The sequence below is a fragment of the Vulpes vulpes genome, chromosome 14, assembly GCF_048418805.1.
Source record: "Vulpes vulpes isolate BD-2025 chromosome 14, VulVul3, whole genome shotgun sequence".
Taxonomy (NCBI): Eukaryota; Metazoa; Chordata; class Mammalia; order Carnivora; family Canidae; genus Vulpes; species Vulpes vulpes.
The window spans coordinates 70,306,154-70,321,750 of record NC_132793.1 but is presented as its reverse complement, the minus strand read 5'-3'; positions in this window follow the sequence as shown (position 1 = coordinate 70,321,750).

Genomic DNA, 15,597 nt, shown 5'->3' with positions numbered 1-15,597 from the left:
TGATAACAAACTAAGAAGGAAGACTTACTACTAAAGTAAAATGCAATACAACGAAATAAGCAGAAAATATTATTTGAAAAATTCAAATCAATTGCACATGTTTAAGCTTGTGTATTAAAAAGAATAACCTGCCAGAATAATATTAGTGATCATCCATTGAGTTCCTAAAATGGCAACCATAATTTTATGAGGATTTCTTACATTTATCAGCATTTTGAGTTGAGGAAATCATAGAAAGGAGACCTCAAGTAGCTGGCTCAAATTCAATCAGCTAGTAAATGACAAAGTCAGGATTCAAATCAGGAAATATGTCCAGAGTTTGAGTTCTTGACCACTATGTTGTACAACCTCCAGATGTGTAAGAAGGTTGATTTTAGGATGCTGTGAAAGCAAACAGGACTTCAAGGTCAGGAAAGAAGCCAATTTCAGAGTTCAGTCAAGAGAAAGTGGTATTTGAAGAGAAGAGAGGTATTGAGACTCTAAAAGAAGAAATTTACCCAACATGGAAACAGGAACTGCAGGACTTAGTTCCCGGAAGGAATGTGGAGTAAGAGGATACTTTAGTGTTTATATCAGACAATACAAAGTTCTATAAAGAATTTTAATGTAATGATGAATAATAAGGCCACCTGAATTTGTGATAATGTTGTGATTTACTACTCTGAGAAAATTTTTCAGTAGACAAAGTTAAAACTCAATGGCATAAGACTGAAAAAGGCTAAAGAAATAGCAGCAAAATAGTTTATCTTTCTGTTTACTGGGCATTACTGGAAATAAAGATAGAAAAGCCATTTATAAGGTTACAGTTAAAAAATAATAATTAGAGGTTAGAAGAGGGCTGTGTGTGTGTGTGTTTGTGTGTGTGTGTGTGTGTGTGTGTTTAGATTAGTGGTTACCAAGTTTTCAACCAATGGAACAGGTATATACTACAAAATGGAGTAAATTTCAATACTTAAAACTGCTAATAGGGATAGTATCAAAATTTTATCACTAAGCAAGTCATTGGTTCTGATCACTGATGACACTAATTTTAATTGTATTTCTTAAATATTTGGCATACTAGCACTTGCCTGCATGGAAGTTTCCTTAAAATTATAAAAACAAAGTTATTCCAGAATAATTCATAATTAAAATGTTAACCATAGCAAGGTCTTTACTCTTTATCATTCACTATGTCCTTGAACTGATACCTTTACATTTTCTCTTCCTCAATCTTCTCTCTCACTCTAAAATACCCACCTCCTTCCTATATAAAGACATGAGTAATTACTTGAACTACAATTCATAACCTAAAATTCATCTAAGTGTCTTTGCTCTGCAGGTTTATATCAGATATTTAATGTTACCTTAGAGTATTTAACTTAGCTGAATGATGACATATTAAACAGTTCAAGAATTCCACAATATAGAATTTTATCACATTAAAAGTAATTGAAAGTGATTAAGGTACTTGTAATTAATAGCATATTATAAGAGCAATATGTGAAACTTCAAAGATAGTGGGAACAAATAAGGTAAGAAATATTTTTCAAGGTACTGGAGCAATAAAAAAACAACAATGTCTTCTCAAAATGTTATAACAGATAATAAGGATCACACACATACAAAAAAAAACCCACAATAGATTTGATATAGACTGGATTTTACAAAATGCTGGTAAATATAATCTGGCAATGCTAAGTAATTACTGGGATTCCTTTCATCATGGCATTTTAATAGTTACTGAGAAAATAATGATTTTTAAATTGTATTTCTGAAATTTAGAAGGCACTGATATCCTGTTTATGTTGATTTAGGACTTTTTTTTTTTTTTTTTGATACTGTGTAAGTGAAAAACAAGATTTTGAATGAGAAAAAGAGTAGAGTTGTTAGCAGAGATTGATGCTTCAGATAACAATCAAAAGTTAACTTACACATTAACAATGCTGCTTGTTGGCATCCCTGGGTGGCGCAGCGGTTTAGTGCCTGCTTTTGGCCCAGGGCGCGATCCTGGAGACCCGGGATCGAATCCCACGGCGGGCTTCCGGTGCATAGAGCCTACTTCTCCCTCTGCCTGTGTCTCTACGTCTCTCTCTCTCTCTCACTGTGTGCCTATCATGAAAAAAATTTAAAAAAAAACAATGTTATCTGTTTCTCAGATCGCCTTGTGTGAAATACTTCAGTTTTTGTTATGTGGTTGTTATGTTTGTTATTTTTTAAAATTTGTTTTGTTAGTTGTGTTTTAATAAGGCATAAAAGAAAAAATTGCCCAAACTAGACTACCAAATGAGCATATTGCAAATCTACCTAAGATATGTGCCACCTGTGTTTTGTTTTTTTAATGGGGGCAAGATAGAGATATGTATGTCTCTAAGATTTGGAGAATCAGTTTTATGTGTGTGTAGTATCAGATTTTTCTCTAACCTGCTTTTAATTAGGATATATATATATATATATATATATATATATATATAGTCAAGATCAGATCTAGACTACAGATCTATATATATATATATATATAGATATAGATAGATCTATCTATCTATCTATCTATTTATCCTCAAGATCATATCTAGAAAATCCTTGATTCTAGAAAACTGGTGAGTTTAAATAAGGCATAAGGTTAATCCTGCTGTTAACCTATAGAACATCATGTTTTTAATGTTATGTGTTAAGTTACTTGACTTTAACAAGAACTTACATCTTGGGAATTTTTCCAGTATTTCATTTTATATATATTTTTTCTCTGTCAGAGATCTTACCTTTTCCCTTGATATAACTCTCCAGTCTATATCTCCATACAAAGCATTTTCTTCAGGTCCTGACCTAAATTTGCACCTCTGTGTTTACTATTTCCACGAATATACACAATTGACACTTTGCAACTATTCTAATCCTTTGTCTGTGAGAAACGAAAACTGAATCTGTCCAAAGTATCAAAAAATAAAACAAAAAACAGGATATTACTTAATTCAAGAAACCAGAACAAAATCTGAAGAAGCGGACTTTTCAAAGTATAGAAATCAATTGTTTTAAAGCCCAGATTATGGACTGTTTTGATCCATGTTCTATGGGCACCTGCAAAGAATGGGTACTCTTCCATTATTGGGTGAACTGTTACTTAAATATCAATCGGGTTGTGTTAATAGTTTTGATAAATATTTGTACAACTCAATGATTTTGTCTACTTGCTTTATTAATTGTGGAATAAAGGATATTGAAAATTTCTAACTATAATCATAGATTTGTCTATTTCTTCTTGCAGTTTTATCTCTTTTTCTTCATATACTCAGAAATTCTGTTCTTAAGTGCATAAAAAAGTCATATGCTTAAGAGCTATGATTGTAGGGACACCTCCTTGGCTCAGCTGATAGAGTAGATTACTCTTGATCTCAGACTCCTGAGTTCAAGCCCCTGGTTGGGCATAGAGATTACTTTAAAAAAATCAAAAAGAATTATGATTGCAATGATATATTAATACATTTCTTTATTACAAAATGGCCTTTTTTTTGTCTCTGGTAACATTATTTTCTCTGAAATCTACTTTCATATTAATATAGTCACTCAAACTTTCTTTGGAACAATATTATAATGATATATCATTTTATATACCTTTATTTTAATCTAGTATTTTTATATTAAAGTAGATTCTTCGGCAGCATGTAATAAATTATTTTTTTCTAATCTATTCCTACTTTCTAAGGGGGCCTTATATCATTTATATTTAATTATTAATGATTGAAACTAAATAAACTATCTTTAAATAAACTTAATTGTGTTCTTTGTATATAACTTCTACTTTTTAAAATTTTAATTAAGTTAATCATTTTATATCCCATTTTATCTTTTTTCTTGACTTATTAACTATCAATTTTAATTGTATGTGTGTAACTAGTTTACTTAAAAATTTTCACTATAGGGACATCTGGGTGGCTCAGCGGTTGAGCACCTGTCTTTGACCTAGGGTGTGAACCTAGAGCCCTGGGATTGAGCCCCAGATCAGGCTCCCTGCACGGAGCCTGCTTCTCCCTCTGCCTATGTCTCTGCTCTCTCTCTCTCTCTCTCTCTCTGTTTTTCTCATGAATAAATAAATAAAACCTTAAAAAATTTTCACTATATATCTTTAGCTTATTACACTGTATTTTCAATATTGTTTTTTGCTCAATATTTCCTTAGGTGGGATTTTTTTTTCTGTTATATTCTCATTTCATCTTGAAAATTTGCAATATTTTTTCTACTTAAGCCATTTTGTTGTACAAAAAATTGAAGAAATTCTTATTTTTTTGAAAGAAGTATTTCCTTCCATAGAGATATCTCACTTGTCTTTTTCATATTATGATCTCTATGCTTCCTTCTAGTTTCTATGCTGAAGTATTCCTAAATTTTCATATTGTTTACTTCCATATTATCCATTTCTCCCTACTGATGCCCACTGAAGTACTGAATAATGACCCATTCCCACCTTCCCAAAAATGTCCTCATTCTCTTCCCCCAAATTTACATATATGTTACTTTGCATGGAAAAGGGGATGTTCAAAACATGATTGAGTTAGGGATCTTGACATGGAAAAGATTATCTTGTATTATCTGGGCGAATCCATTGTCATCACAAGGATCCTTAGAAGAATGATCAGAGAAGGTAATAACAGATATAAAGGAGGGGAGAGAACGTGATAATGGAGCATTGTTAAGCAATATAGCCAGGAGCCAAAGAATGAAGGGAGCATCTCAAATATGGAAAAGACAAGGAACAGATTCTCCCCTACAAACTCCATAAGGAATGTAACCTCTGATTTTAGTACCCTAAGAGCCATTTCAAACTTCTGATCTCCAGAAATCTGAAATGTAAGATAGCAAATTTATGTCATATTAAGTTATTAAATTTATGGTAATTGGTTACAATGATAGTAGGAAACTTGTACTTCCCCCTATGAATAAGCTCTCACCACTTTCTAAGGGTATAGTGGGTGGAGCATGTTTGAAAATATATACTTATACATTTGACTTTTCCAACCTAAACTCAGATTCAGTTACTCTCATTTATACCTTTAATTTCAGTAGCCTGTGATTAGGAATGTGTTGTGAAAAAATGGGAGGTAGAAAATGTGATTGAGCCAAAGATATCCACAGTATAGCCTAGATGATTGGTCTTCTCTTTTCCTTCCATAGATGGTTTACAAGTCTTATAGACTATTTGCTCCACAAAGATAGGAACAAATCTTACTATTCTGAGAAGAGTGCTTTTTTGCATTGGATAATTATCTAACAGATCATGGAGAGTTTATTTACAACAGTTACCTTTCCTCATCCTACTCCCTCATCACTCTGTTTCCACAGAAAAACATATTTCATCTTCTTCTTATTTCTTTAATGCTTATCCATTCCGATTTCTGCTTGGGATAAATTAGATATGACTTATGTGGACCATCTTCATTTTCCTCCAAAGATTTCCTTTCAGCATTAAGAATATGGTGTGTCTAGCACTGAGTGGTGAGGGACAGCTATGAATAAAATTAACAGCAAGCTTTGTCCCATGGCATTTGCCCTGTCATATGTTTTGATGTTATTAGCCACATAAATATATATCTTACAAGATAAGTTTCCACTTATTTTGTTTGTTTATTTAAGTTTTGTTAAATTTGTTGGTTCATAACATGTTAAAATACTCACTTTTTCCCCATTACTGTCATTAACTCATTTTTTAGTTCTTTGAATGTGTATAAATAGATAGGGGACATTATATAAGTAAAAATTTTATATAGTTTTTCAGATAAAATATTGTACAGAAATGAATATGGCCCTCACATAACTAAACTGCTGGATTGTAAAGAAAATGTGCAAAGATTATTCCTTTGTTATTCCGAAGTTGGCATGCTACAGGTGAAATAGGTAGCCAATATAGTATATGAATCCACTAGTTATTGAAAAGTTATGCTAAAAACCAAGGTCCATTTTCAGAGATATAACCCAGTTGAGGCTTTCAGTGATTGTTCCTTTTTGGTTGTGTTGTCTTGCTTTTTTTTGTTTTCTGGGTCCAATGTTGGTGGTATAAGCACAAAGCTAAATATACTTAGATTTGCTATTGGTCCAAAGACTGAAAAACTAGATGGAAATTATTTCTACTTTCATGGGTTACTCTTATGTTAAAATTATAAGTTCAAACTACTATACACAACTCCTAATTTTATTCCTTATAATAAGCAAAGATAACTTCTTTTGTCCCAACTCCTAGAATTCTGCAACCCTCAACTTTTACAAAGAAAGAAAGGAGGGGGGAATCCTATGAAATATTTTCTGAGTTCTTCCTTTCTGTCCTACAGGAATGTCTTATCTTGTGTCATATACCTCTACAAATGTTAGTAGGATACTTCTGCACAGCCTCTCTCCTTCCTCCCCTCAGTCACTTCTCACCCTAATCTCACTTTTTTCCTAGTGGTTATTGTGATTTAAAGTCTCAGCCTGGGGATCCCTGGGTAGCGCAGCAGTTTGGCACCTGCCTTAGGCCCAGGGCGTGATCCTGGAGACCCGGGATCGAATCCCACGTCGGGCTCCCGGTGCATGGAGCCTGCTTCTCCCTCTGCCTGTGTCTCTGCCTCTCTCTCTCTCTCTCTCTCTCTTTCTGTGTGACTATCATAAATAAATAAAAATTTTAAAAATGTCTACAAAAATTGGAAATAAATTAAAAAAAAAAAAGTCTCAGCCTGATTGTAGAAAGATACAAGTACAGAAAAGATACAAGAAAGCATAATCTGCTCATGTCACAGTACAGTAGTCCCTGAAGGAGAATGAGAATTATTTCTTTTTTCTGGTTGGCGCTGGCCAGATAACTGTAGGACTTAGTAGAACAGAGCAGCATATTTACCTTTTCAGTTAGTGTTTATTTCTTCCTGAAATGTTGAGGCATTCAGAGTGAAGCTCAGGTTAATTTTTACTTTCTTTCATCACTTCATTATCATTTAATATAGTGATAAGCCTCCATTCATATTATATATGAAATATATATATGTATTACTTTTTAAAGCCATTTAGGTACCATCTCTAAATAAATAGATCTTATTTGTGGAAATCATTAATATTAGAAGGATTTTTTTAATAAATTAGTTCTACACCCAGTGTGGGGCTCAGACTCAAAATCAAGAGTTGCATGCTCTACTAACTGAACCAATCAGGCACCGCAGTATTAGAAAGATTTCTGATGAAGATATGAAATCCCACCAGGGACATTTCCATATCTAAAATAGTGTCATATGAATTATAAAAGAGTGTTTTCACCATATATGATCTTAAAAAAAAAACAAAAATCTGATCCATTCCTTAAATGCATTAAGGTCGAAATATATTTTTAGAAATAAATAATATATTTGCATTTTTATATTATTTCAACCATGTCAGCTTTAATTGGATGGGGAGTGAAATGGAATAGACAGGCCAGGCAAAAGTTGCTCAAAACAGGCTTTAAATGGGACATGCTTTCTCGGGGGGAGGTTCCAGGGTCCGCAGGGGAGGGAGAGAGCAGGGAAGTGGTGCTTGCCAGGGGAGGGCAAGTGGGCTTTTTAAGGGGGAGGGGAGAAGGTTTGGGTGTCTGTATGGGGTGATAGGTATTAGGCATATTACTGGTGAAATCGGCCTGGGGTAATAACTGCCCACGCTCTTATATGGAGTCTGGGTAAGTCCTGTTCAGGTTTCCTGCTTAGGTCCAGTCTCCCCCTGATGATGTGTCCTGGGCGGGGGGGGGGGGGGGGGGGGGGCGTCTGCTGGTGGTGGGAAAGTTCGGAGGTGGGGGCAACAAGGTGGAGGGTCCACCGCCATTTGGTTGGTGCTGCCAGATCCCCCTTGATCCTGCCGGCCCAACAAACCACATTTAAGGCATATTTTAAAATTTAATATATAACTTAAGAAGAGATCTCTGCATAGAGTCTTTTCATGGACCTGAAGAAAAAAAAAACTGGATCAAATAAAAATCAATATTTTATAAATATTATTAAAACACATGCATCATATAAGGCAGAGTGCTAAAGAAGGTTGGTTTCACTTAGAAAATAATATAGTAATAGATAACCATAAAAATGTAGCTTATAAAATTATGTACTGAAATCTTAATCCACAGGAGAAAAAAAAGTCAATGTGTTATCCTATTTCTACTCTTTCAATACACATCTATCAGTTAATACAGATCTATTATTAGTAGTTTCGATGGCTATTGTAATGAATTACCAAAAACTTGAGGGCTTAAAGAAACACAGTTTTCCTCTCTTATGATTTTGGAAGCCAGAATAAAAAATGAATCTAATGGAACTAAAATCAAGGTGTTAGCAGGGCTATCCTCCCTCCAGAGGCTCTACAGGAGAATTTGTTCTTCACCTCTTTTAGCTTCTGGTGATTGCAGTCATTCTTATTAAATCCAATCTCTTGTCTCCATGGTCACTTTGCTTTCTTTTCTATTTCAACTCTCCCTCTGGCTACCTCTTGTAAAAACACTTGTGATTGCTTTTAGGTTCCATATGGATAATCCAAGATAATCTTCTCAACCTTAACATAATCACATCTGCAAAGTCTTTTTCTTTTTTTTTCCATATTAGGTAGCATTTACAGATTCTAAGAATTCAGACTGGGGAGGGGGGAGTATTTTCAGTATTTCAGTATTTACTTTCATTAGAAATCACAGTTTAGTTTCATTAAATACAACAGTAATTCATAATCCATATAATTGTGACTCTGGATCTCCCAGACAATCCACTTACACATGAGGCTGAGCTTCTTATAAACTGAGTATTGAAATTTGGCATTTTTTTGGTCACGGTATTTTATGTAGTACACATCCTATATATAAAGTATTGAGCTTAATTCTCCATTGTGGCTTAAGGAATTGTTTTAGATCATAAGCTTTTAATGGGAAGAGACAAAATATATATATATAGTGATTTAATAGGAGTGAATACTTCAGTATGAAGTACAGTGTGACAGCCTATAAATATATTTCATTTATGATTTCATGGATAATGAACCACTCATGCCTCTTTGCAAATAAACAGGTATAATATACAAGGCTGTCAGATCAGGAAACTCTTAAGCACACTGCTGTAAATTGCTCAGAAGGTAAACTGTTTTCAGATCCTAATACAGTAAGAGAATGTCAGAGAAAATCACAATAAAGTATGGAAGGAATTATCCAAAGAAGTATGAAGTTTAAAAACATAAACAACAAAAATTTAATTTGTAGATTTTCATCCAGTGGTTTAATAAGAAGCCATGTGAAACCTTGTTACAATAATGTTACAATGAAATTTTAGCAGCTCTTAGTTGAGAGAAAGGTGATCCATGCATAAAATTACATTTTAATAGAACTGCTTTGGTTCATTTCTGAAATATGACAGGGAGAAATGTTAGAGAAACATAGAAGAGAAATCAAAGCAGAATTGCACCTGTCTTAGATTTATTCACTTCAAGTAAAACCACTTAGACAGGTGGTAAGTAACTGGTAATACTTATAAACATAAGATCCCTGAATACACAGAGAAAGGTAAACACAGGTCTTTTCAATAAGACTTCTTAGAAAGGCCTTTCTTTTCCTGACCACTTTATCAAAATCTCCAACTTCATTTTGCAGTATTTTAAATTCTCATAGTCTAATTTATTTTTTTCAAACTTCTTTAATAATTACTATATAATATTCAACCTATTTAACTTAGTTAACTTATTTATTACTGTCTTCCACAATCCAATACTAGCTCAATAAGGGCTTTATTAATATTCAAATGATTCAATATCTGTAGTATTCCCACTGCCAAGAACAGTGCCCCCCAATAGCAAGAACTAGATCAATTTTGTTTAAAGATGTTATTTATTTGAGAGACAGAGAGAAAGAGAGCATGAGCTGAGGGAAGGGCAGAAGGAGAAGGACAAGCAGACTCTGTGTTGAGCTAGCAGCCTGAGGCAGAACTTGAACTCAGGACCCTGAGATCATGACCTAAACTGAAATCCAGAGTTGGGTGCTAAACTGACTGAAGCATTCAGGCACACCAAAACTATATCAAGTTTTTAATGAACAAATAACTTGGACATTTAATTAATACTTCTACTGCAATGAAGCATTTATTTTCTAATTAATTGTTGAAATGTGTGTTTTGTGGATAATTTGTATGAACTATTTCCAAACTGGCATTAAAATCCAATGAACCTCATGTTGTAAAAAAAGCAAATAAATATGACCCCTATAATAGAATATATAATATTACTGGACTCTAAAAACACTCAGATAAAAACTAAATACATATGTAGTACACAAGACAAAAAGCTTGTAAACCTAAGTTTAAATTATAGAGAATTAAAAATGCATGTAAGTGGGGGTGCCTGTGTGGCTCAGTCGATTAAGTACCTGCCTTTGCTCAGGTCATGATACGGGATCTAGTCCTGCTGAGGGCTCCCTGATCAGCAGAGTCTGCTTGTCACTCTCCTTCTGTCCCTCCCCCCATTCATGCTCCCTCTCTTTCAAATAAATAAAAATAAATAAATAAATAGATAAATAAATAAATAATAAAATATTTTAAAAGATGCATGTGTTATTTCTATTTTAAGAAGTCTCTGGGGATCCCTGGGTGGCACAGCAGTTTAGTGCCTGCCTGTGGCCCAGGGAGTGATCCTGGAGACCCGGGATTGAGTCTCACATTGGGCTCCCTGCATGGACCCTGCTTCTCCCCCTGCCTGTGTCTCTGCCTCTCTTTCTCTCTGTGTCTCTCATGAATAAATAAATAAAATCTTTTAAAAAGAAGAAAGAAAGAAAGAAAGAAAGAAAGAAAGAAAGAAAGAAAGAAAGAAGAAAAGAAAGAAAGAAAGAAAGAGAGAAAGAGAGAAAGAAAGAAGAGAAAGAAAGAAAGAAAGAAAGAAAGAAAGAAAGAAAGAAAGGAAGTTTCTTCTTGGGCAGCCCAGGTGGCTCAGCAGTGTAGCGCCTGTCTTCAGCCCAGGATGTGATTCTGGAGTCCCAGGATCAAGTCCCATGTCTGGCTCCCTGTGTGGAGCCTGCTTCTCCCTCTGCCTGTCTCTCTCTCTCTCTCTCTCTGTCTCTCATGAAGAAAGAAAGAAGAAAGAAAGAAAGAAAGAAAGAAAGAAAGAAAGAAAGAAAGAAAGAAAGAAAGAAAAAGAAAGAAAGAGAAAGAAAGAAAGGAAGGAAGGAAGGAAGGAAGGAAGGAAGAAGAAAAAGAAAGAAAGAAAGAAAGAAAGAAAGAAAGAAAGAAAGAAAGAAAAATAAAATCTTAAAAAAAAAGAAAGTTTCTTCCTATCATATGAGACTTCTAATACTACAGGACTATGCTTTTTTCTTATTTTTGAATCCCAATAACTTGCATAGTACATACCATGCAGTAGATGTTTAATACATATTTGTAAAAATATTCTGGAACAGTTTTATGGATACATATCTTAATGGAATCATCTTTTCAGTTTTTCCATTGCAAGAGTATAAAAATACAATTGATTTATATTAATTTTGTATCTTGCAAATTTACTGAGAGGTTTTTTAGTGGATTCCTAGGAGTTTCTAGCTATAAGATCACATCATCTGAAAACAGTTTTATTTCTTCCTTGTTAACATGGATACTCTTTAATTTCTTTTATCTTGCATTATTGTCCCACTTAAGAAAATCTTGGTATGGGACACCTGGGTGGCTCAGTGGTTGAGTGTCTGCCTTTGGCTCAGGGCATGATTCCAGGATCCGATATGGAGTCCCATATCGGTCTCCCTGTGGGAGGCCTGCTTCTCCCTCTGCCTGTGTCTCTACCTCTGTGTGTGTGTGTCTCATGAATAAACAAACAAATCTTAAAAAAAAAAAACAACTCCATATATGTTAAATAGAAGAGATAGAATGGACATTTCTTTGTTTCTAATATTAGAGGTAAAGCATTTAATTGGTAACTATTAAGTATGATGTTAACTGTGGGTTTTTCATAGATACATTTTCACTTTGTTGACTATGTCCTTTGACGAATAGGAGTTTTAAATTTTGTAATGTACAACATGGTGACAGCATTAACAATTTATTTATTTTTGTTGACCAACTCAATGTCATGAAGTTATTCTCCTGTTTGCTTCTAAGAGTTTGATAGTGTTAGGTCTTTCATGTAGGAATTTTGTCAGTTTTGACTTGAATTTTGCATTTTGTATGAGGAAAGTTTTGATTTCATTCACTGCCCCAGCAAGCTGAGGTAAGGACAAGTGGGTTGATAAAATTCTTCATGTACCATGCCTGAGATAAAGCACCACTATACCACTAGGGATTTAGTGAAATAATGGAACTCTTAACCTTTTGTCCATACTCTAGGAATTTAGGCTCTGAAACCGGGAAGGGGGGCAGAGTATGTATGTATGTGTGAAAATCTGCCAGCCTACAATTCTCAGGTAATAATGTGTCTCTCAGCTTAAGCTGAAGGAACAGAATGTCCAACATTCTTGGTTGCACCTACTTGGATTGGATTTTCTGGCATGATGAGCTATAAATGAGAGGGAGAGGGTGGACTGTGTTTCAAGTGATACAAACTCTTGCCATTCCCTTTGTGTTTTAGCTGATCTTTTTGAATAAATGTTTATTCATTTGTTGTATATACTTATGGTATTTCTGGAGACTGTTAATTTTTAAAATAATTTTAATTAATTTTACTTCATTGACTGGAGAGCAGAGCTCTCTCATGTAACCATTCAAATGTCTAAAACTCATTAAATTGTTTGAATAAAGGTCTTTATCATTTAAATAATATTTTTATAAAATAATTATCAATATCCTTTCTTTAATAAAATGTTAGATTCTTTATTGTTATTTTGTCTGAAAGAAAACATATATTATTGAACTTGCTGTGCTTTCTCATGTTGGAGATGAGAAAATATTAAACTTAACTTGGTGGTTTTTGGTGCCCAAATGCAGAACTAAGGATATCCTGACAATTGGCATTTATGTTGTAAAGGTTATATAATACTAATGTATAAAGCAATAATAAACAATGAATAATCAGGATATTAATTTCTTAAGTATATATGGCAAAATTTCAATGTATTCTACCCCACTTATTAACCATCCATACTTGCATACTCCATCCATATTTGCAGAACCAATACCAGACTGTAAAGAAAAGAGTGGGCTCTGAAGCAGGATCACCTTTATTTCAGTCTGGCTTATTTGAATTAATTTAATTAAGTTTTAATTGAATTTAATTTTGATTTACATAACTTCTCAGTGATTCTGTTTTAACATCTATAAAATAACAGTAATAGCAACAACTAGTTTGTGGGGTTTTGATGATTAAATTACATAAGTAAACAGTATGTCACACAGAATGTGCCTAGTATTTTTAAGAGCTTAATAAATGCAAGTCATTTTGCTATTGCTGTTGTTATTGTTAGTTATTTTAAAATAATCTTCTATCAAAGGTGTGTTTTAGCCTGCCATTACAGTTTTCTTATTAGAGTACTGAACAATGATTAATAGGTCTAGCAATGAATTAATACAAAATTGGTTGTATGTCCAGCTTATCATTTGTCAACTGTACAATTACAGGAACTTTACCTAACAACTGTGAGTCTTAATTTTATTATCTTTAAAAGAAGGATTAGAGTGTATTAAGTAAGGAAGTATATAATAAGATTTTTAACTAATAATAAATGTTTCCTTCCAAAGATTTTCATTTCCTGCTCAGTTATTTATTATGTAAACCATTCTTATTTTGATTGTTATTATTGGTTTTCATTTGTATGAAAATATTCTTCATATTTTCTTCTGTATCTGAATTCTCATTTCTCCTATTTATATTTGGTTTATATCTACTAAAAAACTGACAAAAAATCCTTTTAGGATATGAACAAACTAATATTGAAGTGAAATGACTTTTATTTTTTTCAATTTACCCTTATCCAAATAAACTGTATTGCCTTAAGGTTTTAATGATAAAGCAAAATTTCCTGTACTGTCAAAGGAAAGGGATCGATATAGACACCACAAGCCATGTTAGTATGAAAGATAAAAATACTCACTAAATTCATCTAATATTGTTTTTTAGGAAAAGGTCTAAATGACTGAGAAAAGAAATTTATGATTTTTCTCATATAATTATAAGTTTAATATTCTATCACTTTTTGTAGCTACAAATAAGAAAGTGATGTTAGGAACAAGTTAGATGTAGATGGAGCTTGGCAGGGAAAGATAAGGGAAAGGCCCCAGAATCAGGCTCCTACCCATCCCAAGAAAACAGAAATAAGACAGTAAAAACAGAAAAAATAAACCTGGCTCCCTAGCTCCAAAATGTTGGGGAGTAGTCCCCTTCTACAGCTACTAAGTAATCACAGAAACTCACCAGACCACAAAGAAATATATCATTAAGGTGTTATCAATAGTCCCTGCTCAAACCAAGACACACAAGAATCTCAAGGCCATGGGCTACCTAACTAGGCTCACAGAAATTTGAGATGTAGAGAAATATTATGGAGGAGATATTAACCTGAGACAAGAACCCCTGGTTTGGGCTCATGATACTTACAAAAACAGTCTGTTTGTTATTATGATAGTTACAAGTCCACTGTTTGTTCTGGAATATCCACCCTGATATTGACAAGAAATTTACCAAGTTCCCTGGTCAGTTTCCTATAAAAGACAGACCATTAAAGCCCCGAGTGGCAACCTGTCAGGACCCCTCCACTTTTGAGAGTTTTCTCTGTTTTTCTGCTAATAAATTTCTATCACTTTGCTCACTCTCTGTTGTCTGCGAGATTCATTCTTCAACTCTGTGAGACAAGAACCAAAATCCCTGTATCAAAAGGATTTCCTACTATATGGACATGCAGTTTAAGAAAATGTAGTTTTGTGAAAAATTTTACATTATGTATCCATTATTAAAATAATTCATTACTGTATTGTTGAAGCAATGTTAAAACATGAATATTAGAATATTATATGTAATATTCAGGGAATAAGAAAACCACTTGGCCTAAAATCTCAAATTAACTGAGGTTATTTCTGTTTAAAATACTGTGTATTTTCAAAATTTCTGAATAAATTTGATATTTATACAAAAGATTAAATTAGATATAGTTTTTTTCAAACTTCCTTGTTAACACTGTTAACACAAACTTTGTAAAGTTCTTGAGTATTTTCTTTATGAAATAGCAATACAATTCATAGTGAGACTATTTATTTTTCTAAAATTCTAATATAAGATATGCCAGATTTAAGATGTACATTGTAATAAACACGAACCTGCATATATTCAGCTTCATTTTAGTCACATAAGTCTTAGAAGCAGAAGGGTAATATTAAATACTGTGAAAAATTTTTACAATATACCTTAACACACTGATTACCAAAGATTAGGATAGTTAAAAGTATTAAACATATGAAACATATCAAAGCACACTTCCATTTGAAATTCCTAACACCAAGTGGGACCGTAGTCTGCCTACCAATCTTTCCACACTTCTATAACCCAGTGCAATGTAAAGTAAGTATGGAAATCAATAGTCAGCTTTTATAAAATGTTATAGCATTTTGACAGAATAATAATGTCATTCCAGACAATAATAAACATAGGTATGTTGTTGTATGCCTTTTATTTCATTTCCCAATTTGTTTTTATTATTGCATT